At 32.9% G+C, this 25490-nt stretch overlaps 1 long non-coding RNA gene across 1 annotated transcript in view; it reads left to right on the forward strand.

Annotated features, from left to right (window-relative positions):
• Nucleotides 1–19489: 19489 nt before the first annotated feature.
• LOC148766533 (uncharacterized) overlaps nt 19490–25490 on the forward strand; it is a 53311-nt gene continuing 47310 nt past the window's right edge. The window contains exon 1 of the long non-coding RNA XR_016034636.1: nt 19490–19669. This is a non-coding gene — a long non-coding RNA (uncharacterized LOC148766533). The remainder of the gene's footprint in view (nt 19670–25490) is intronic.

The raw sequence follows: 25490 nt of genomic DNA on the forward strand, positions 1-25490 counted from the left end.
TTACATTAATGTATGTATAAATTGATTTGTAAGGCAATTTTGAGAAGGAACTTAAAAGAGTATTTTTCTTCTTTTGTCTTTACATCTATGGGTGAAAGTCGGATGGATCGGAATTAGACTTTTCGGGAAAATTCCAAGAAATCTCGGAAGTATAAAATCAATTCCAATTTCTTCGGAATTTAAAAATTCATTCCAATTCCAAAAGGCCCGGAAATTTCGGTATTTCGGAAAAAAAATCGGAAATCACATAAGCTTTAAAATTTCAAAACTCAGCCGAAATTTTCTAAAATGTTCATAATTTTTCGAAAATAAAAACATCCACGTCGATAAAAGTAAAACTAATAACTACTAACTTTCAGTTAAAAAAAATAAATGAATACGAACACATCATAATATCTAATAGCGGTCATTACAAATAAATCCATTAATGGGTACTTATCCATAAAAAGATATGGACAAAAAAATTATTTATCAATAAATCCACACATGGTCCATATTTTTGTAAAAGACTAAAATAGTCCCTCATACTTTAATATGCTCCAATTTCACCCTTAACTTAATTTAACCTCAATTTGACCCCAAATTTCACAAATTATTCAATTTTGACCCAAAACTTCTTTTTTTTCAAAAAAAAATTTCAAAAAAAGTTTCTTTTCCCGTCGGTCTCCGGCGTTGACTTTTCAAAAAAAAAAATCTTCTGGATTATTTCGCCGGTTTCTGCCTTTGACTTTTTCGAATTTTTTTTCTTTCTTCTTTCTGTAACATTTTTTTTCGTTTAAACATCAATATTGCTGTGATTGACAGTAATATTAACTATATAACTGTTAAACACAGTAAAAATAACTAAACTACAGTTTAACACAGTAATATTGCTATACTAATCTCTAGCACAGTAATATTAACACAACAAAACTCATTATTATTGTGTAATAGAGTAATATAACTATGATGACCGTTTAACAAATATAAACATAATAAAAAATTAAAAGAATTAATATTACTGTGAGTACTGTCAACCACAGTAATATTACAATAATAGACAGTAATATTATTACGTTACTCCGTGAATAACTCAAACAATCAAAAAAATCCAAACAAAATAATAATATTGATGTGGTTGACAACAATATTACTATAACAACAGTAATATTACCGTCAAGCACAATAATATTATTGTGCTTACAGTAATATTATTGTGCTTACAGTAAGTAATATTACAATAATAGACAATAATATTATTACGTTACTCCGTGAATAACTCAAACAAAACAAAAAACCCAAAAAATAATAATATTGATGTTGTTGACAATAATATCAACAAATCAAACAAATTAAAAAAATAACAAAAAATAAAAAATAATAATATTACGTTAATTTACTGTCAACGACAGAACAATTACATAAATGTATTGTCAACGGCAGTACAATTACGTTAATTAACTGTCATTGACAGGCGACAGCATAATTACGTTAATTTACTGTCTCACAATTACGGTCAACGTTTAGCGGTGGGCGTAAAAAAACAAACAAAAAAAAAACTTAAAAAAACACTAAAAAAAAGTCAACGCCGGAGACCGACGGTCAACGCCGAAAACCGGCAAAAAAATCCAGAAGAAAAAAAAAACTGAAAAGTCAACGCCGGAATCCGGCGACAAAATTTTTTTTTTGAAAAAAAGTCAAAATTGGATTTTTGTGGTTAAAATTGGATTTTTTGTAGGCAAAATTGATTTGGGGTAACAATTAAAAATTTGGTATAAAGGGTTGAGGATAATATTGGCATATACATGAATATTTCCTTTATTCATAATAAATATTGAAGGAATGAGCATACTGATGAAAGAGATATAGCCCATAAACCTAGAATAATAAAGATGTTTGGTTGAGGACTTATACACAAAAACCCCTATCCAATAAAACTTCTTACGACAATTCATTATGTCAAACTCCTAAAACAAAACGTATAGGTGTATTTTTCGGAAAAATAAGTATTATATAATATATAGTACTTATAGCTGTATTTTTCGGAAAAAAAATCGAAATTTTTCGGAATTAATTTCGGTATCAATTCGGATCGGAAATCGGAAATTCCAATTTAATTTTATATAATTTCAATTACAATCCAAAAAAATCGAAGAAAAAATGGAAATCAGAATTTCGGAAATCGAAATGAAAAAAATTGTTCTAAAATCAAAACTTTTCGAATCGGAACCGGCGAAAGTTGGAAATTTCGTTCCAACTTGCACCCCTATTTACACCCATATGTAGTAGCGGAGCTATTACTAGTAACTTTGTATTCTCCACGGCTATATATACACAAAATTTATATACAGGGAGAATACTACAGTACTAGAAAAATAATATTGTTAATTTTTATTTCAAATTGTAGGTTTTAAAAAGGAGAGTGGGACTCATGGCACGCCATTGTTCTATGCTAGCTCCGCCAATAAATATTTAGGAAAATAGATTTGTTCCATGTCACATTCTGCGAACTTTATCGGATGTAGCATACAATAGACTGGAAAACGGGGATATGTATATATATTTTTCCTTTTTGGGTAGCTCTAAACTCTAAGGCATCGTTTGGTTGCCAAGATAAGATTAGTCAGGATAAGATTAAATAATCTAATGAAATCCAATTATTTTATTGGAGCTTGGAAGGTCCAACATATGAACATGCTTAGAAGGCAAGATAAGCTATGATAAGTCATGATAACGTAATATTTGCGAACCCGATAAATTATTGGGGATACCAAACATCAAAAGTCCTACTATTTAATTAATTATGGCTAATCTTCCCAACCAAACGAGGCCTCGGACTATTATTTTATTTTAGGTAACTTATGAAGTTAGATATATTTACAACTAGACCCCATATATTTGAAAGATTAGGCATACGGCATGGCATACCTGCCTTGAGGTTTATATTAGTTATAACACTTAACTAATTTGATCATTAACTTTTATGAAATCCTATTTTATGCTTGACCAAATATTAATTGAATTAAACAGTTGTCCCCAAGGTTATATCTAATTATACATTGATCTCTTATATTTCAAAAATATTACAATTTACAGATTTCTTCTGGCAAGTTTTGTTTCTTCCTGAAAGTTTAATTTTAACTAAGAGCACAACTTAAACTCGTTAAATAGTATTTTTATGTTCACTAAGATATTATGATTAAATGAAGAGCTTGTTTATATATATATATATATATATATATATATATATATATATATATATATCTATATATAAAACCAATTTTTGATAAATCAATGATCAAGTTGGTTAAGTGTCGGTTGTGAATAAATTTCAAGGGAAAGGTACAGGTAAATTTTAAACTTAGAGAACTTAAAAAATAGGGAGTATTAGTGAGACCCCCAAATACATTTGGGTATAAGAGGGTAGATCCATCCCCTTTTGTGGTATTAGTGAAAACCCTCTAGTTGTTTGATTAAATAAATATTTAAATAATTATGAATAATATACCTATATTACGTACCATCATTACATAACACTAACTATTTTCTAACTCAGCCACCTATTCTTTTTCTCTCGTCAATCACGTTCTTTTTTTCTTCTTCTTTCTCTTCCTTCCACACAAGCTGCCGCCATCTCTCCCCTTCCACCTCCGCCCGACGCCGCCTTTGTACTACCGATGTTGCCACTTCCGTCCACCGCTGCCAAAAGCCGCTACGTATCGGCTCGATGATGAAAAAATCTCTGACATAAATTTTTTCTCTCTTTTTTTTTTTTCGTGAGTTGAGTGACGATGTAGATGATTCTTGTCAACCTAGATCTGTTGATCGGCAATAATCTCATTGATTTCAGAGTGAAGATTGATCATTTGCTTCAAATCTAGAAGTTTTTCTCTCTTTTGTCTTCATTTTATTTTAGATTTTTTACGTTAGGGTTTCGCTGCATAAAATGACATTTTTAGTTGTTTTTGTTCAACTTGTTTTCGTAACATTATAGTTGATTTCATATTTTTTTGCTATTTGTTTTAGTTGTTTTAATAAATAATTGATTTAACAAATAATTGATTTTTGATAAATGAGAGTTGTTGGAGATGCATTAATTAAATAATAGTTAAGTTTATAATGGGAATAGTATAGTTAATATGAGTGTTCTAAATATCGGTTGTGGCGGCCGATTATATCGGCCGCCATATCAGTGGCGGGCATAAACCTTTACGATATTTGTGTGGCGGTTTTGAAAATCGGTTTTTTGACGGTGAGGCGGTCCGAGGCGGTTTGTGGCAGTCTGTGGCAGGTGAAACCCATATATCGGGTCAAACTCGAGCGATATATCGAAAAATAATTTTTTTTTTCTAATTTTTTTATTTATTTTTTATTACAAGGAAAATAGAGTACGTGTTTATATATTTTTTTTTAATTTTTTTTTTCAATTCCAATCAATTATCTATTTCAATTAAACAAAAACTCACCGACCCCGTAATAAGAACCTGACCTAAAAATAAAAACATATCGAACGATGAGGAGAGAATCATGTTCTAAATGTTCAACTTTTTTATGTGATTAGATTATATAAACGATGAGGAGAGAATCAAGTTCAATTTTTTTATACGTTTTAAGTATTAACAGATGATATTTAGAAATATATTACACTAAATCTAAAAACCGATTTGTTTCCGATATATCTCCGATTAATCACTGTCGCACCGATTTATCGTGTGGCGGTCCCTAACTGCCTTGGACCCGATAACCGATATTTAGAACCTTGGTTAATATATAGTTGATTTAATAAATAGTCAAATTGATGTATATATTTTAATGCTAATTGTTTTAATATAAAAAATATAAATAAAAAAAATACTTTGAGAATATATTAAAAAAAAAAAAATTGATTTTTTTTTTAAAATTGTAAGTTTTAATTAAGAAATAAAAAACAAAAATTTAAATTTAAATAAAAAAAAGTGTAAAAAGCAGTTTGCCCACGAAACTATGGTCCGTTTTGCGTTTTGCCCCCAAACAATGTTTTTGCACGTTTTTACCTAAACTCGTGTTTTTGTTGCACGTTGCCCAAAAAGGGTATTTTCCGGTGGTTTTGCTGGAATCCTAGATACGCACGAATCACGTGAGTTTGGCAGCGGCAAACTTGTCTATTCACTTGCATTCTTCATTCCCCCTTTTTCTCCATCCTCTCGCTCTCTGTTTTTAATTTTTCCTTTTCTTTCTTTTTTTTTTCTTTCTCTCTTTCTTTCTTTGGTTTTTTTTTTTTTTTTTTTTGTTTTCTATTGTCATCTGCCACAATCGCTCTCTTCTCAAATACGCAGAATCAAATTCTCCATTCTCTCCTTGATTAGTCGTCGTCTTCTTCCCCATCCTTCAATCACTTATAGCACAGAAGAAAATACTTGCCCCAAAAATAGCTCTCTATTAAACTGATGGAATGAAAAAATAGGGTTTGATATTTTGAATAGAGGGTAGAATTGGTTTACAATAACTTAATATTAAACTAGAGGGATATGCTCTAAGTGTGGTGGATCGCATTTTATTTGGCAGCAATTCACGTTTGCCGCTCTATCGAGCATTCCCACCTCGTCCACCGTAGATGGACCGAGTGTATGCTCTCAACTTTGGCAGGTGATGCTGGGTGCTTAGCGACTACCGTGATGTGAAAACTTTGGGATAATTGGAATCGGGAGATGCATGGAGAAGCGAGTATTCGGACCGAGGACGTAGTGAGCTGGTGCCAATCATACCTAGTGCTAGTGAGTCAAGGCAGTATGGAGAAAATGATGCGGACAATCCAACACCCGTCCCATTGGAAACCACCTAATGAAGGAGTGGTGAAGATCAATGTGGATGCAGCATTCCCGTCGGGTGCGGAATACTACTCGGTGGCCTATGTCGCACGAAATAATCAAGGTGAATGCCTATGGTGGGGTGTCTACAAGATTTACGGGAGACCGAAACCTGTCGATGGTGAGGCATATGCTGTGCTATTTGCAATAAGGAAAGCTCAATTAGCTTCATTGGAGAGGGTCATCATCGAAGGGGACAACCTTCAAATTATAACTGCTTTGCGAAATAAAAACTCAAGCTCAGCCTCGTTCGGAGCCTTTATCGAAAGCTGTTTACTTATTGCGAGAGACTTTACTTTATGTAGTTTTGAATTTATTAAACGTTCGAGAAATTCTTTAGCGCATACTATTGCGAAAAATCATGGTCATGCTTGTAAGGAAGGGGTAATTCTTCCTATGAATTTGACGAATATGGTCTAATAATATTCTCATTTCTCCTAAAATAAAAAACTAGAGGGTTATGTCAAATAGAAAAAAAAAATAGATTTATTCAAAGATAAATAGCATATGAGGAGTTTATAATACCCTCTTTTTAAGTCCGTATACAGACAAGTATTAGTTGGATATAAAAAGTAAAAACCCAAAAAAATCCCCCTAGCATAATAATGCGGCGAAATTATGAATTTACAATTATTTTCAAATATAAGCCCATATTTATCGGATAACAATTAATTAGAAATATGGGGTAATATGCCTTGAGCCCCTCAAAGAAAACCTAATTTGAACTAACTGATAAATCTGAATTCAATCTTTTAATTAAATCTTTAGTTTGAAATAATATATGGGCCACATCCCTAATTTTTTTTAATCCCTCTCTTATCCTTATACCCTAAATTATATAAACCTAGACATTCACGTCAGTTTAGATTTACTTTTCTTCTTTTTGTTTTTTCTCTCTCTCTCTCTCACACGTTCTCTCTGTCTCATTTTCTCTCTCGTTCTTTGCTCTCATTTCTCTATCTTTCTCTTGTTCTTTAGTAGTTGCACGAAGGAAACCACCGCCGATGATGGAAGGAGCAGGAGCAGAGGCGGTGGATCGAGAGAGTGTGGTGGAGGCGGCAGCGGTGGGAGGAGGCGGCGGCTGCGGCGACGGCGGTGTCGGGTGGAGGCGGCGGCGGCGACGGGAGCGATGGGGGTAGGCGACAGCGGCGGGTGGAGGCGTGGTAGGGGTTGTGCGAGCGGGGGTTGTGATTATGATTGAGATATTATAGAAAGTATATTTTGACTAAGAAATTGGATTTGATTTCCTTGTATTTGATTTCCTTGTCTTTTGGAGATTTTTGCTTGATTTGGGTTCAGATTCTAGATCTAGGTTTTCCCAAAGTTGGTAAGTGACTAGAGTCGCGGCGGCTGCGAGCGTGGGTTGCTAGGGTTGGCGGCGGCTGCGTTGGCTGCTAGGGTTTGCGACGGCTTGGTGGCTAGGGATTGGTAGTAAAGTATAGTACACCGTAGTATACTATACTACACCGTAGTATACCACAATACATCACTACACCATAGTATACTACGTACATCGTAATATACCATAGTATACCACATAAAAATAAAAAAAATATGTAAATTGAAATAAAAAAATTGCATGTTTTTTTTTGTAATTCTCGATATTAAGTAGAAAAAAAAAGGGAATTTTTTTTTATATAATAATGTATAAAATGATAAAATAAATAAGGAAAAAAAGGAAGACAAAACGATATTTTCTGAAATAAAAAAATATTAGACGGAAATATGAAAATATTAAATGCATAATAAATAAAATGATAAATGCAGTTTGGAATTTACTTAATGAATATTTCGAATTTGTGAGTGGAGGGGCATTTTGGAATGAATTTTGTAAAGGATGTGAAACAAATGTTTAGTTAAACTTGTCATTTAGTTCAAATAAGTTTTGTCACCAGAGACCTATATCCTAAGGCCCCTAGAAATATATTAGATCGGGGGTATTGAGAAAATGACGGTGATGGTCGAATAATTTGGAACTCTCATTCCAGATTCATTCGTTCCGAATCCGGCAACTAGTCTTCAAGGTTGTGAATTTTGAAGACGACATTTTGGGATTGAACCCAAATTATTTTTGTAAGTTCTATATAAATATTTTTTTCGCATCATCTATAGAATTTAGGATATCAACATATGCTTAGAAAATAATTAAAACCGTTAATTTTTTTTGTCAATTTATCACTCAGCTCATGGGATTCAATTTCCCAAAATAAAAAACTTAGAGATGATGAACTATCTGCATGAAACTATATATCACTAAAGAACTCAGGAACTATAATTTAAAAACCTACCTTCACAGTTTAAAAATGCCAACGAACTATATATCATTAAATGAATCAAAACTAATCAACCATTTAAGTTCGATCATGCTTGGAAAATATTAAAATTCTATGTGAAATGGGTTGAATCTGTCTGGCCAAATAGTACATCATCTCCAAAATTATGCAAAAGCTAAATAAAGAGCACTTAAATATTCAAAACAAAAGGGAAGGATAAAACTAAAATTAAAGATTGTTGAACAAGATAAGGATGTCATAATTAGAGAAGGATTTGAGTAGTTTATAAGTATTTCAATTTATATAATTTGTGTTGTAGTTTATTATGTTTTGGTATCATATTATGTTTTTTTTTGTCTTATGAGTTATGTATTTCAACTTAATATGTCCGTCTAGTATTTCATCAATTAAAATGTGCACTTGAATTCTTAACGAGAACCTTATTTGTCAAAAGGGTTTTTATATCATGTGAAGTGACATTGTATATAACGTACAACATACCATAATATCGTGTATAATGCAACGAATACCTTGTTTGATGATCTTACTATATCTTTCTCTTAATACATGTTTTGTTATTAGTACTTCCAAGTTTTACCCTCGAATATGTTTTTTTTTCTTCATTTTTTCTCACTGCGTCTTTCGTTGTTTGCACTTATCATTAGATCTCAAGTTTTCCCATTACTTTTCTTTTTTCCGATTTATCTTTTGGATTAGAGCTTATATACTCAATTATGTTATCGTAATGTCGCTCTTGTTCTTATTAGGGCTGCTCCACGAGCTCGAGGTCACGACCTTCAAACTATGCAATCCACACGGTCCTCCGATCCATAGTGGACTTTGTTTTGTTCCTATTGATTATGTTTTGGTTCTTCCCAACCATATACCGGTTATTCACGGATTTTTATATGCTGCTGAAGAAAACCAAATTGTGGGAAATGAGTTTAGAGCAACCGTATCGGCTGAGAGAGCGGCAGTTGCCACATGTGCAACCTGTAGGCATCAGGATATATAGGATAAAAATGATAAACCCGAATTTGGATTTTAGTGATTTTTGTGAAAACTTGAAAAAATAATATTTTTTAGTAGAGAAAGTCAAAGACTAGTGTTTTGTGGATGGGAAAATTACTTCTCTTTTTGTTTTTTGTTTTTTTTTTGTCTTGCTTACAATCATCTCTAACACTCCATATTTATAGTGAGGAGTACATTAATCTACTAATAAATTACAAGATAACTCTTAGACTAACAACTCTTTTAAGTCTAATTTAATACTTACGAAAATCAAAAGACAATTGTCTATACATCTAGACAATGGTGCTTCAAATTCACATTTATTCCAACATTCAATCATCCACTTATTCCAACATGAATGCCCACTTCTTCCAGCATGAATGTCCACTTCTTCCAATATTATTTAGTTTCAATAAATGTTAATTAGATTGGCTGATCTGTGGCTGATTTGATTATTTGAATAATGATTCCATGAGCTTAGTTTATTTCCATAGATTAGAGTAGATGAACCCTATATAAAGGGATCAAATTGTCTGAATAAAAACACACACCAATGTATTGAAATCATTTTGAATAAGAGTGTGTCTCTTGGGTTCTTCAAAAACCATTATTTTTAAATGAACTTATCGGAGTTGATCTCCGCGGCTTTCGCCCCTGACTTATCAATCAATCTTCCGCAATTGATTGTGGCGTCTTCGCATACGAAGATTCTTGCCTCTTTATAGGCAATGGGTCGAGGTTCAACCCATTTAATCATTCTTTGGACGTTCCAGGATTTGAAATCCGAAGTATTGATACCGAGTCTCGTCACATGGTTGGCGTGGTTCGTATCATTTGGTATCAGAGCCAACTTCCGGAGAAGGTTTCGCCTATCCTTGAGTCTTTTCTTTTCTTCATTTCATTTTTTGATTTAGTCTTTTGGTTTTCCATACATTTTCATGTTCCTCTTGTCATATTTTCTTCCTTTCGTCTAATCTTGTTTATTGAGTAAGGAATTTCAATAATGAAAAAAAAAACAGTACTAAATTCCACGAAGACCTTTCAGCCTCATTGATTCGCTTTCAATACTACACGGTCATTCCAAGGAATCGAATTCGAGCACAAATTCTTTAGAAGAAAGGAGTATGATGTGATCCCAATCACATCAAGCAATCAAAGATTCCAAATGTTTTCTATTCACATTTTAAATAGGTCCAGATCAGATTTCTAAGGTATATTCACAAAGATATAAATCTTGGAATGTTCTAATTAATGCAATCAAATATTATAACCCTTTGGAATGTTCAAAATTTCAACAAGGAAAGATACACACGCTTTTTAGGAGATATGAGGGCTCTTTATCACTGCATTTCAGCCTTGGAAGATCAAGACAATGATTTAAAAAGCTTTCCTAATTTAGTTTCAATAAATATTAATTAGACTCGGTGATTTGTGGCTGATTTGATTATTTGAATAATGACTCCATGAGCTTAGTTTATTTCCATAGATTAGAGTAGTTGAAACCTATATAAATGGATCAAATTATTTGAATAAAAACACACAATAATGTATTGAAATCATTTTAAATAAGAGTGTGTCTCTTGCGTTCTTCAAGAACCATTATTTTTAAATGAACTTATCGGAGTTGATCTCTGTGGCTTTCGCCCCTGACTTATCAATCAATCTTCCGCAATTGATTGTGGCGTCTTCGCATACGGAGATTCTTGCCTCTTTATAGGCAATGGGTCGAGGTTCCACCCATTTAATCCTTCTTTGGACGGTCTAGGATTTGAAATCCGAAGTATTGATATCGGGTCTCGTCACATGGTTGGCGTGGTTCGTATCATTTGGTATCAGAGCCAACTTCCGGAGAAGGTTTCGCCTATCCTTGAGTCTTTTCTTTTCTTCATTTCATTTTTTGTTTTAGTCTTTTGGTTTTCCATACATTTTCATGTTCCTCTTGTCATATATATTTTCTTCCTTTCGTCTAATCTTGTTTATTGACTAAGGAATTTCAATAATGAAAAAAAAAAACAGTACTAAATTCCACGAAGACCTTTCAGCCTCATTGATTCGCTTTCAATACTACACGGTCATTCCAAGGAATCGAATTCGAGCACAAATTCTTTCGAAGAAACGAGTATGATGTGATCCCAATCACATCAAGCAATCAAAGATTCCAAATGTTTTCTATTCACATTTTAAATTGGTCCAGATTAGATTTCTAAGGTATATTCACAAAGATATAAATCTTGGAATGTTCTAATTAATGCAATCAAATATTATAACCCTTTGGAATGTTCAAAATTTCAACAAGGAAAGATACACACGTTTTTTAGGAGATATGAGGGCTCTTTATCAGTGCAATTTAGCCTTGGAAGATCAAGACAATGATTTAAAAATCTTTCCTAATTTAGTTTCAATAAATGTTAATTAAACTAGCTGATTTGTGGCTGATTTGATTATTCGAATAATGACTCCATGAGCTTAGTTTATTTCCATAGATTAGAGTAGTTGAAACCTATACAAATGGATCAAATTATATGAATAAAAACACACAATAATGTATTGAAATCATTTTGAATAAGAGTGTGTCTCTTGGGTTCTTCAAGAACCATTATTTTTAAATGAACTTATCTGAGTTGATCTATGTGGCTTTCACCCCTTACTTATCAATCAATCTTCCGCAATTGATTGTGGCGTCTTCGCATACGAAGATTCTTGCCTCTTTATAGGCAATGGGTCGAGATTCCACCCATTTAATCCTTCTTTGGACGGTCCAGGATTTGAAATCCGAAGTATTGATATCGGGTCTCGTCACATGGTTGGCGTGGTTCGTATCATTTGGTATCAGAGCCAACTTCCGGAAAAGGCTTCGCCTATCCTTGAGTCTTTTCTTTTCTTCATTTCATTTTTTGTTTTAGTCTTTTGGTTTTCCATACATTTTCATGTTCCTCTTGTCATATTTTCTTCCTTTCGTCTAATCTTGTTTATTGAGTAAGGAATTTCAATAATGAAAAAAAAACAGTACTAAATTCCACGAAGACCTTTCAGCCTCATTGATTCGCTTTCAATACTACATGGTCATTCCAAGGAATCGAATTCGAGCACAAATTCTTTCGAAGAAAGGAGTATGATGTGATCCCAATCACATCAAGCAATCAAAGATTCCAAATGCTTTCTATTCACATTTTAAATTGGTCCAGATTAGATTTCTAAGGTATATTCATAAAGATATAAATCTTGGAATGTTCTAATTAATGCAATCAAATATTATAACCCTTTGGAATGTTCAAAATTTCAACAAGGAAAGATACACACGTTTTTAAGGAGATATGAGGGCTCTTTATCAGTGCATTTTAGCCTTGGAAGATCAAGACAATGATTTAAAAATCTTTCCTAATTTAGTTTCAATAAATGTTAATTAGACTAGCTGATTTGTGGCTGATTTGATTATTTGAATAATGACTCCATGAGCTTAGTTTATTTCCATAGATTGGAGTAGTTGAAACCAATATAAATGGATCTAATTATATGAATAAAAACAAACAATAATGTATTGAAATCATTTTGAATAAGAGTGTGTCTCTTGGGTTCTTCAAGAACCATTATTTTTAAATGAACTTATCTGAGTTGATCTATGTGGCTTTCGCCCCTTACTTATCAATCAATCTTCCGCAATTGATTGTGGCGTCTTCGCATACGAAGATTCTTGCCTCTTTATAGGCAATGGGTCGAGATTCCACCCATTTAATCCTTCTTCGGACGGTCCAGGATTTGAAATCCGAAGTATTGATATCGAGTCTCGTCACATGGTTGGCGTGGTTCGTATCATTTGGTATCAGAGCCAACTTCCGGAGAAGGCTTCGCCTATCCTTGAGTCTTTTCTTTTCTTCATTTCATTTTTTGTTTAAGTCTTTTGGTTTTCCATACATTTTCATGTTCCTCTTGTCATATTTTCTTCCTTTCGTCTAATCTTGTTTATTGAGTAAGGAATTTCAATAATGAAAAAAAAAAACAGTACTAAATTCCACGAAGACCTTTCAGCCTCATTGATTCGCTTTCAATACTACACGGTCATTCCAAGGAATCGAATTCGAGCACAAATTCTTTCGAAGAAAGGAGTATGATGTGATCCCAATCACATCAAGCAATCAAAGATTCCAAATGTTTTCTATTCATATTTTAAATTTGTCCAAATCAGATTTCTAAGGTATATTCTCAAAGATATAAATCTTGGAATGTTCTAATTAATGCAATCAAATATTATAACCCTTTGGAATGTTCAAAATTTCAACAAGGAAAGATACACACGTTTTTTAGGAGATATGAGGGCTCTTTATCAGTGCATTTCAGCCTTGGAAGATCAAGACAATGATTTAAAATGCTTTCCTAATTTAGTTTCAATAAATGTTAATTAGACTAGCTGATTTGTGGCTGATTTGATTATTTAATAATGACTCCATGAGCTTAGTTTATTTCCATAGATTAGAGTAGTTGAACCCTATATAAATGGATCAAAATATATGAATAAAAACACACAATAATGTATTGAAATCATTTTGAATAAGAGTGTGTCTCTTGGGTTCTTCAAGAACCATTATTTTTAAATGAACTTATCGGAGTTGATCTCTGTGGCAGGGGCCCCTGACTCATCAGTCAATCTTCCGCAATAGATTGTGGCATCTTCGCATACCAAGGTTCTTGCCTCTTTATAGGCAATGGGTCGAAGTTCGACCCCATTGAATCCTTCTTTGGACGGTCCATGATTTGAAATCCGAAGTATTGATACCGGGTTTTGTCACATGGTTGGCTTGGTTCGTATCAGTAATCTAGCAGACAAGACAGTAATATTAATTAAAATATTTTTTTAAGAAAAAACATAATTAAAATAAAAAATAAAAAGTTAACGCCGGAGATCCGGCAGAGCAAGTACTCAATCAGCTGAGAGCGTCAAACGGGGTCTCAAGATTTATGAAGTAGCGTCGGGGCAAGTTGCTAATTTTCAGAAATCGAGTATTGCCTTTAGCAAAAGTACGGAGACAGGTGGTAGAGATGGTCAGTGTTATTCTTCCCATGGAGATAGTGGATAAACATGGTAAATACCATGGTTTACCATCTATTATCGGCAAATCCAAGCGAGAGGTCTTTGCCAACATTCGGGACAGAGTTCTCTCGCGTCTAAAGGGTTGGAATGAAGAATGGATCTCGAGGGGAGGTAAAGAAATCTTGTTAAAATCAGTTATTCAAGCTATTCCGTCGTTGATCAGTTATTCAAGCTATTAATAAATGTGTATAGATTATAGTGAAAAGCATAGGAAAAAATACTAATATATCCTTGACATTAATTATTTTACAACTAACAAATTAGGAGTGATAAAGGGTAAAATTATATTGAAATAATGCAATTAATGATGCATTGAAAATTTAAAATGACAAATAATTTGGGACAAAAAAAACTCTCTAAAAAGACATATAATATGCTATTTTATATTAATTACGTAAAGGAGATATAGACTCCGCGCGTACAATTTACCTAGATTTGATTTATAATTAGTGTTGTCTCAGAAAAAAAAAAAAGATTTATAATTAGTGATTCACAAATCACACCAATTTGTTCAAGATTTAAATTTGAGGATGTATTTTAACCTAGAAGTAGTCTACATAAAATATTGTAGACTAAAAGATATATCTATCTAATATATTAATGGGTTTAAATCAAGATATGTTGACTGATGTGGGAGTTAAATAATGCAATTAATGATGCATTGAAAATTTAAAATGACAAATAATTTGGGACAAAAAAAACTCTCTAAAAAGACATATAATATGCTATTTTATATTAATTACGTAAAGGAGATATAGACTCCGCGCGTACAATTTACCTAGATTTGATTTATAATTAGTGTTGTCTCAGAAAAAAAAAAAAGATTTATAATTAGTGATTCACAAATCACACCAATTTGTTCAAGATTTAAATTTGAGGATGTATTTTAACCTAGAAGTAGTCTACATAAAATATTGTAGACTAAAAGATATATCTATCTAATATATTAATGGGTTTAAATCAAGATATGTTGACTGATGTGGGAGTTAGATGTTATACCAAATTATTATTTACACAGTGTGATTGTTTATTGTAGTAGATAGGATTACGTAACCTTTCACTAAGTACACGACATATGGGGTGTATGTATGATTTTGCAGATTTACGGTTCATAATCAACCGGTATAGCATCTAACGACAGGATGGATGACGGCATATTTTGTTTAAAAACCCGCTATCGTTTAGGATACTAATTAAATGATAAACTTGGTTAATGAACTCATTAGTTAATTAATTAATTAATTCCTTAATTCCTTATCTTATATATAAAAGAAAGAAACGCTAGGGCAACCTTAAGAAACCCTAATGTCATATTTGTAATTGTTTTTCAATTTTTATCAAATTTTTATCTCCTTAATATTATTTTAAATATCATTTTTGAATTTTATCATATTTGTATCCCCTAAATATTATTTTAAATATTATTTTTTATTTTTATCAGATTTTTGTCTCCTTAATATTATTTTTTATTTTTATCAAATTTTTATCTCCTAAATATTATTATAAATAATATTTTTTTAATTTTATCAATTTTATATCTCCTAACTATAATTTTAAATATAATTTCCAAATTTTAGCAGATTTTTATCTCCTAAATAATATTTTTAAATATTTTTTTTCGAGTTTTATCATGTTTTTATTAGTTTTTTATCTCCTAAATATTAATTTTGTTTTTTATCAGATTATTGTCTCCTAAATATTATTTTCGATTTTATCAAATTTTTATCTCCTAAATATTATTTTAAATAATAATTTTGATTTTAATCATATTTTATCTCCTAAATATTATTCTAATTATTATTTTTGTATTTTATCAACTTTTATCTCATTAACATTATTTGAAATATTATTTTCGATTTTTATCAAATTTTTATCTCCTAACTATTATTAAATTTTATTTTCGATTTTTATCTCCTAAATATTATTTTTTGATTTTTTATCAAATTTTTATCTCCTAAATATTATTTTAAATATTATTATCGATTTTCATCAATTTTTTATCTCCTATATATCTTATCTTATATATAAAAGAAAGAAACGCTAGGGCAACCTTAAGAAACCCTAATGTCATATTTGTAATTGTTTTTCAATTTTTATCAAATTTTTATCTCCTTAATATTATTTTAAATATTATTTTCGAATTTTATCATATTTGTATCCCGTAAATATTATTTTAAATATTATTTTTTATTTTTATCAGATTTTTGTCTCCTTAATATTATTTTTTATTTTTATCAAATTTTTATCTCCTAAATATTATTATAAATAATATTTTTTAATTTTATCAATTTTATATCTCCTAACTATAAATTTAAGGGGCATTAATATATAGGTCCCTGGTGACAAAATTAATTTGAACTAAATGACAAGTCAAACTAAATTTTTGCTTCACATCCTTTAGAAATTTCATTCCAAAAATGCCCTTCTATACAAAAAAATGAAATATGCACCAAGTAATATTTAAATTGCATTTCCCATTTTTTATTTTACATTTAACATTTTAATTTTTTTTTCTTTTTCGTATTTTTTTATTTGTCTGATATAATATTGAAAATTAATATTTTCATATTCTTTTACTTTTCTTTATATATTCTTAACTACTATTTAGTTGATTTTTATCGATAAATGCAGAATATGAATTACAATATAGTAACCCATAGTTACGTAATCATTATAGTCATATATCCAACTTCATAGTACACTTTTAATATATGTATATCACTTTCATCCGTAGCAATCCATAGTAACTTGTAGTAATCCGTAGTAACACATAGTCACTTATAGTAATCTGTAGACAACTATAGTCATCCTAAAACCATAGATACGCCCTCTTGAACCTTAGGTCCGATCTTTTGATTCACAACGCCGTCAGACCCCGTAGACCACAATAGTCATTTTGAAAATTCTAATTTCACCCTTTTAAATCCGAGCGCCGCCAGCAGACGAAAATCGACCACCGTTAAGCCGTCATCTCCTTGTAAGAAATTAGACACACACGTACCATGAATTCACAACCAGCCCTAGTCGCCGTCGAAAACGTGCAACAAGCAGTTCAACGATGTCGAATCAACAACCCTTCCCCGCTGCCCATAACCAGACGCACAAACGGTGATGCAATCGCCCCTTCCGCACCAGACTTAGGCGAGTCGAGGTCCGCAGTGCCGCCGCGCAAAACTTTTCCGGAATTACCGCCATCGCTGGTTGCAAATCTGTTGTTCTCCTTTTCAAAACATCAAAAACAGATCTAATAAAGATACATAAAAAGAAAAAGAAACAAAAAATAGAGTAAACGAAAAGAAAAAAAAAACAGAATAAAGGAGAGATGGTGGGTGGAATAATATAGAACGATAAGAAGAGAAAGATAGAAAAATGGAGGAGTTGTGGCGGCGCAAGAGAGAGAGGAGAGAGAGGGAGAGAGAGAGAAAATTATGTGATATTTTATTAGGTATACTAAGGGTATTTTGGGGTTAAAAGAAAATAAAAGGATGTATGTAAAATTTTGTTTTGAACTAAGGATTTAGTTCAAATATTCTAATTGAGGTTGTCATTCACATCTAATTAGGTTTGATTTAAGGGGTGTCAAGCATATTAACCCTAAATTTAAATATAATTTTCAAATTTTAGCAGATTTTTATCTCCTAAATATTATTTTCGAATTTTATCAAAGTTATATCTCCTAAATAATATTTTTAAATATTTTTTTCGAGTTTTATCATGTTTTTATTAGTTTTTTATCTCCTAAATATTAATTTTGTTTTTTATCAGATTATTGTCTCCTAAATATTATTTTCGATTTTTATCAAATTTTTATCTCCTAAATATTATTTTAATAATAATTTTGATTTTAATCATATTTTATCTCCTAAATATTATTCTAATTATTATTTTCGTATTTTATCAACATTTATCTCATTAACATTATTTGAAATATTATTTTCGATTTTTATCCAATTTTTATCTTCTAACTATTTTTTTAAATTTTATTTTCGATTTTTATCAGATTTTTATCTCCTAAATATTATTTTTTGATTTTTTTATCAAATTTTTATCTCCTAAATATTATTTTAAATATTATTATCGATTTTCATCAAATTCTCCTAGATATTATTTATAATAATCTGATTTTCGATTTTTACAGAAAAGGGTAAATAAATCTGATTTTCATCCCTAGCGATTTTTGTGACATCGTTTTACATAACGTCTGCAACATTTGAATTTTATTTCTTCCCTACCTAAGGCTTCTTCTTTTGGTAACCCGACTTTAGATTTTGTTTTTTATCTTCTTCATCCTATTGACTGTGTAGCAATTAGTTTACATCTTTTTCCATCATGGCTTATAGGTAATTTCATTTTGTTAAATTATGTGTTTCATTAATTTATACCAAAGTTTTCAAATTTTATGTATAACAATTATTTCATTTTATATGTTATTGGACATGTTATTGAAATGGATGATTTGAGAGAATTAACCAAAAATGGGCGGAGCCACAAGCTATTAGAAGTCGACCTTCAAGACTTATTGTTTGTATGCGATATTTAATTTATTGTTAATATTTATTTTTGTTTCTTAATTTTCCAATTGTTAATTCCAGTGGCAAAACAGCCTGAAAATGAGGCAGTGGAGAAGGGCTTAGTTCCGATGCAAGATGTATGGATGGCCTTTTATGTTGTCGATAGTTTAGTTTTGATTATGTTAACTAAGTTATTAAATCTAATTACTTTTAAGCTCAACATGAAAGACATAGTTGATGATTTTTTTCCTGGTTCAAATTTTCAATCTACTAGTATTAGCTGATTCAATTCATTTGGAAAATTATTCAACAGTAAAGTTATTTCCTTTTTTTTGTGTGTAGTATACTTAATGATGTTCCAGTATAATAGAATTTTGATCATACGATACATCAAACGTTTGTTTATATTCTCACAACATCAAAACAATGCAATTTGTTGTCCCGTGCATCGCACGGGTACAATTACTAGTATAATTAAATCGAAATAACACAATCTTTAAATCATTATATCAGAGGGTAAAAAGAAGGTGGCGAAAAATATAATTGAAGCCATAGACGAGGAAAAGAAGTCGGTGACATTCAAAGTGACCGAAGGAGATCTGATGGAGCTTTACAAGGCATTCAAACTGGTTGTTCATGTTGACACATCTGGGGAAGACAACCTCGTTACTTGGACTTTGGAGTACGAGAAACTGAACGAGGATGTTTCCGATCCACACACTCTCATGGACTTGTGCGTGAGCATGACTAAAGATATCGAGTCTCACCATCTCTCGGCCGCTGCCTAATTTAATGATCTTTCTCGCGTAAACGAGTTTGTCGATTCTCTTGTGATCGATAATTTTATTGTGATGTGGTGTTGGTGTTGTGCTTTTAAGGTTATGTTATGCAGTTGTGATATGAATAAAAGGGGTGTTGGTGCCATTAATGTTATTTGATGTATACTTGTGATGTGAATAAAAGGTTAAATGTATAAGGTGCCTTGGCATTTTGCTAGGGTTTATCTACTTGTGATGTGAATAAAGCACGTGTTTATTATTTTGGGGTTTATGCTTCTAAGCCACACTGGTGCAATGGTGTGTTCTGAAATGTTAAGAAAAAAATATCTAGGGTTTATTTGGCATGGGGCAATTTTCTCTTTTGAGTAAAATTAATTCTTCGAGACTAAACTCTAGAGATAATGTTTGAGATTGTCCACACACGCAAGTGCATGGTTTTTAATAATTTTCTAATTTTCTAATTTCGGGTCTTTTTCTATGGGTGCTGTTAGAATCCGAGAGGATTCTAATTTCGGTTTTTCAGCACGTGTGTGAAAACCGTGTATAAAAACTAGGGAAGTTTCCTTAGTTCGTTTAAACTCTTATTTTGTCATTAATTTATTAAATTGCCTAAGTGTTTTGATTAACAAGGAACTTTCTTGACAAAAGACTTTCCTTTGTTTCACAACTCTTCTTCCTTACGTGAGAATAAAAATAACCTAATGGGCTATACATTTGCACAGGGCTCTACTATTCAAAAGGAAGTATAAAAGGAGGAGCATCAACGTCTTTGGAGGCCGTCCCTTTTATTTTTGAGAGAAAAATTATTTTCTGCTCTTACGTTGCTGCTCCAGACCTTTTGATCTTAATCGAGAGAAGAATTCAGAGAAAATATATTTTTTCCTCTCGTTTTTATTGCTCCATCGTGATACGTGATTTTCATAGAAAATATATCGGCTTCAAGGCTTTGTGGTGAAGACACCAAGATTCAACGAGTATCACAAGTTTGCTTCGTCTACATAAAAAGAAGATCGGTTCTTCGGGAGAGGGGCTTAAACAGATCTCGGGAGGAGATCGATCCGCCGACTGAGGGATTCAGCGTTGAAGGGAGTTCAACCGTGCGGAGCAAGGGACGTGCTGCAAATTGAAGATTTATAATTCAGCGTAGTATACAAGAACGGCGTCAACAAAGAGGGAGTCTTTGTATTTTGATTAAGTCCTATTATTGTATTCGTAAAACTAAAAATTAGTAAATTTCATTTGCAGGTCCCCGTGGATGTAGGGTACAATTGTATCCGAACCACATTAAAATTTGTGTCTCGTTTATTTCTGTTTTTACGAACTGCTTCACGAACTGTTGCAACACTTCACGCAACAGTAACGAAAAACTGAATCTGGCACAAATAATTTATATCTGCACGAAATAAATTCTAACAATTGGCATCAAGAGCCTGTCACTAGATACACTTAGTGAGATTTTGGGATTTAATTCTTTATTTGTTTTGTGCAGATATGCTTCATCGTGAAGGAGCGTCTACAGTACGACCACCTCTCTTGGATGGATCAAATTACTCTTACTGGAAATCGAAGATGAAGATGTTCATCAAGTCCGTTGATGAACGAGCTTGGCGTGCTATCGTGACTGGTTGGACCCCGCCCATGGCTAAAGGAACAGATGGTATGCAAACGGTAAAACCAGAAGAAGCATGGACTAATGAAGAGATATTACTTGCCAATTACAACTCAAGGGCGATAAACTCAATTTTCAGTGGCGTTGGTGACAATCAGTTCAAACTGATAGCATCGTGTGAATCAGCAAAAAGGGCATGGGAGATCCTACAAGTGACGTATGAAGGCACATCAACTGTTAAAACATCTAAGCTGCAGATGCTAGCCACAAGATTTGAGAGTCTTCATATGGAGGAGGACGAGACGATTGCTGATTTCCACGCTAAGCTGTGTGATATTTCAAATGAATCGTATGCACTAGGTGAACAATACTCGGAAACAAAGTTGGTAAGAAAGGCACTACGTTCATTACCAGAAAGATTCGCTTATAGAGTTGCAGCAATCGAAGAAGTGAGAGATATCAATACGCTAAAGCTAGATGAACTCATGGGTAAACTGCAAACCCAAGAAATGAATTTTAGAGCAAATATTCGAGAAAAGAAAAAGGTGAAGAATGTGGCATTCCAGGCTGAAGCTTCCCATGGCATCTCTCAAGGCCAAACATTTCATGAGTGTGACATTGATGTTGAAGAATCCTTAGCAATTATGTCAAATAACCTCGAAAGCCTGCGTAAAAAATTTGAGAATAGAGGAAATTCCTCTCAATCAGGTAAGTCTGTTAACCCTAACAAATTTAAAAAGTTTTCTAATAATGGTTATTCTGGTGATGCAAAGTCTAGGAGATTGCAATGTCGAGAGTGTGGGGGTTTTGGACATATTGAGGCCGAGTGTGCGAACACTTTGAAGAAAAACAAGATGTCACTCACCACTGTTTGGAGTGATAAAGAGGACAGTGATGAGGATGAGAACAATAAAGAAGATCAAACCACTAACTTTATGGCATTCAGTGGTACTACTTCGATGAGCAGAACCGAGGGAACTGTTGCAACAGTCTGTCCGACAGATATCAGGTATGATGAATTATCTTTAAATAAGGACAATAGTCTGACTTCACCATTTAATTTTGCAGGTGAATCTGAGAGCAGTAGTGATGATGAAGAGCCAACCCTCGAAGAGGTGAAAGATGTATATGAAAAAATGTACCGGAAGTGGCTTGAAGTATCTGAGGTAAATAAGCGCCTTGAAAAGGATAAGCATGTTCTCATAGAGGAAAATAAAGTGTTGAAGGTAAGAATTTCTACTCTTGAAAAAAATGTTATTTCTTCTAGTAGAGAAATAGATAGCTTGAAGGCTAAATTTGCTCAAACCCAAGATGTTATTTCTAAGTTTAATACTGGTAGAGTAACCTTGAATGAAATCTTGAACAAAAATCAGCCGAACTACTGTCGTATAGGTATAGGGGGTAATCAGCTATCTAATGATGCATTGAAACAGAAAGAAGATTCAAAAAGAAAAATCAATTTTGTTAAACAATCCACTGTTTCACAAACTGTTGCGGCAGTTGCATCAACACAATCATCTCAAAGAAAACGTTTTGTCCCTACCTGTCATTTTTGTCATGTTCCTGGTCATATACGACCCAGGTGTTTTAAGTACTTGAAAATGGTTAAAAGAATAATGGCCCGCTCACCACTTTCCGCTAAAATTGATCACACTTTTGTGTCGTCTCAAAAACCCAAGATAAAGGTTGATTTAGTGAATAAATCTCAACAAAAAATCTGGGTAAAGAAATCTGATCTTAACTGTTTATCTGCCATTACTTCTTTAAAATCATGTGATGATAGTACTAACTGTTCCAACAGTTCTGGTGACAAAGCTAGTTTGGGGAATAAAAAACTTGGTAATCTGAATTATGTTAATCTGTATGCGAAAAATAAGTTTATGAATCCAATTCAACATTCGAGAACTAAGCTTACTGATATTTGTCATTGTTTCATAAGGGGCTTGGTTGAAAAGGGGGTTGTCTCAATTGATTATGCTGCAACGGAGAATGAATTAACTGATGCTTTTGCAAAAACCCTTGATGCACAAAAATTTGATTCCTTGCGAAAATCGCTGGGAATTTATGTTGTTTAATCTGATGCAGTTGCATGAACTGTTGCAACAGTCTGTGTGTCCAGACTTGCAATTTTTAGTGGTAGGACACTTCATATGTTTTTGCATCTCATATAGGACCTGCATTAAGCATACTGCATATGATTGAGACAAATGTGAATTTGATACTTCGTGCATTTCTAAATTTTGTGGGGGTAAAACTTCACCAATTCCCAAAATGATTACTTAAAAGGCTCCAACTTATTTATGTCTCTGAATAGTCTTGTCATGGTTGGATGTTTTTATAGGGAAAAGCTGCCTCTTTTAATGAGTGAAAGCTACTCTTGAACTACTGTTACTAATATATATATCTACAACCATTTGGTCAGTGAATAGTTCGAAGCCTTTTTGAGTCGAGCCAGTAAATCACGTGGCCGAAAGCTCGCTACAAGGCTCAATTAGAAAGCCCAGGGGACTACACATTGTACGGCCAATATAAATTATATATATATGGTCAGTGAATAGTTCGAAGCCTAGTTGAGTCGAGCCAGTAAACCACTTGACCGAACACTTACTATAAAGCTCAATTAGAAAGCCCAGGGGACTACACATTGCACGACCACCATAATCTCATTCCTTTTAATTGCTCTATTTTTCATGGGAAAAAGCTACCATTAGACGTGTGTGTACGCTACCTAATAAGAGCATCTTTGTGTTTGACTTGGGATTATTAAGTTTATTGGTTGCATTGACGGTCGGATTTTTGGGGATTGCGCTTATCGTGAATGTGAAGATAAATCCCATATGTTTTTGTTTGTCCATGCAGTATCCTATTCACATATGTCTCTTCACTCATGTCTATTTCTCATGTTTACTTTTTGTACTGCATTAGGCATTATTTAAAAAAAAAAAAAAAAAAAAAAAGGAGAGAGACGGGATTTTTGTTTATGTGCCGGTTAAATTTGATTTTTTTTGTTGCAACCGGATCGATTGGGCTTACTCCTCACATTTCCACGTTTCTTATGAAGTTTGGCAAAGTCTGTAGTCTTTGCTATTTAATGTTGGATTTGATATCACTATCCTTTGATTTTCGCATTGCAATTATCGTGTGGGATTGAGTTTGTGAGTTTGTGATTTTCTGTGCACGTTATGTATAGTGATTCTTCTCACTTACTTCCAAGATTCTCTCTTCGTTTTGATCTTTTTGTTAAGTGTTTGAACAGCTTGCTTGAATCATCAAGATCATTAGTCCATGTTGAGTTATCTCTGCATGGTGATTGCCCAGAAAGGGGGAGAAAAGAACAAGAGAAAAGAACAGTAACGATGGCATGAACACAGGGGGAGTTCCGACAACTGTTGCGACAGTGCATCAGACAGTTGCTGGAACAGTGCAGGAATGCAGGGGGAGTTCAGACAACTGTTGAAACAGTGCATGAGACAGTTGCTGGGCAGAAATATAGGACAAATAATAAGCATTGTGAAGAGAAGTTGTTTCTGCTACGGCATATCCTTTTATCTCGTGCTTATCTGAACGAATTATCTGCTTTTATTTTGGAACTATGGTTTATTTACGGTTTACACTATCTGGTGAACTGTTTGATAAACTGTTGCAACAGTTTATATGTGCAGATGTTATTCTGAATTTTCAAACCCTTGTTCATGCATGTATCATATAGTTAGGGGGAGTAAATATTCTGACCAATCAATGCCAAAGGCGGAGAGTGTTAGAATCTCGTGGGATTCTAAGTCCATAACACCAAGTGAAATTCTATGGAGATGTTTATTGTCATTAATTGGTTTAGGTCTTCACAAGAATATAAAAGGAGGAGCTATAATGCCGATGTTATTTGCTGAGTCTCTTATCACGTGGGAAATTTACCACATTGTCATCCACCGCCTCCCAAATCTACCAAGCCAAAGTAAGCAAAGGGGGAGTATGAATGCATTTACAAGAAGAGCTGCCTAAGGATCATTCACAGGGGGAGATACACATGCAGAGGGAGCTGACTCCGTTGTGAACCACCTGCCGAAGCCACTACTGTGGGAACAGTTGTTGAAACTGTGGCACTTTCTATTGCAGCAGTTGATGCCACTCTCGTTGTTGGCTGTGCCTTTAATGCTGAGGATGATCCTTAGTTTTATTGTTTCCGTCTATCATCTAATTGTTTTATTTTCAGGTATTTGACTAAGGGGGAGGACTTGATTATAATAAATAGATGACAAAGGGGGAGATTGTTAGAATCCGAGAGGATTCTAATTTCGGTTTTTCAGCACGTGTGTGAAAACCGTGTATAAAAACTAGGGAAGTTTCCTTAGTTCGTTTAAACTCTTATTTTGTCATTAATTTATTAAATTGCCTAAGT

Source organism: Erythranthe guttata, chromosome 12, assembly GCF_056151865.1.
Source record: "Erythranthe guttata isolate IM_541 chromosome 12, IM_541, whole genome shotgun sequence".
Classification (NCBI taxonomy): domain Eukaryota; kingdom Viridiplantae; phylum Streptophyta; class Magnoliopsida; order Lamiales; family Phrymaceae; genus Erythranthe; species Erythranthe guttata.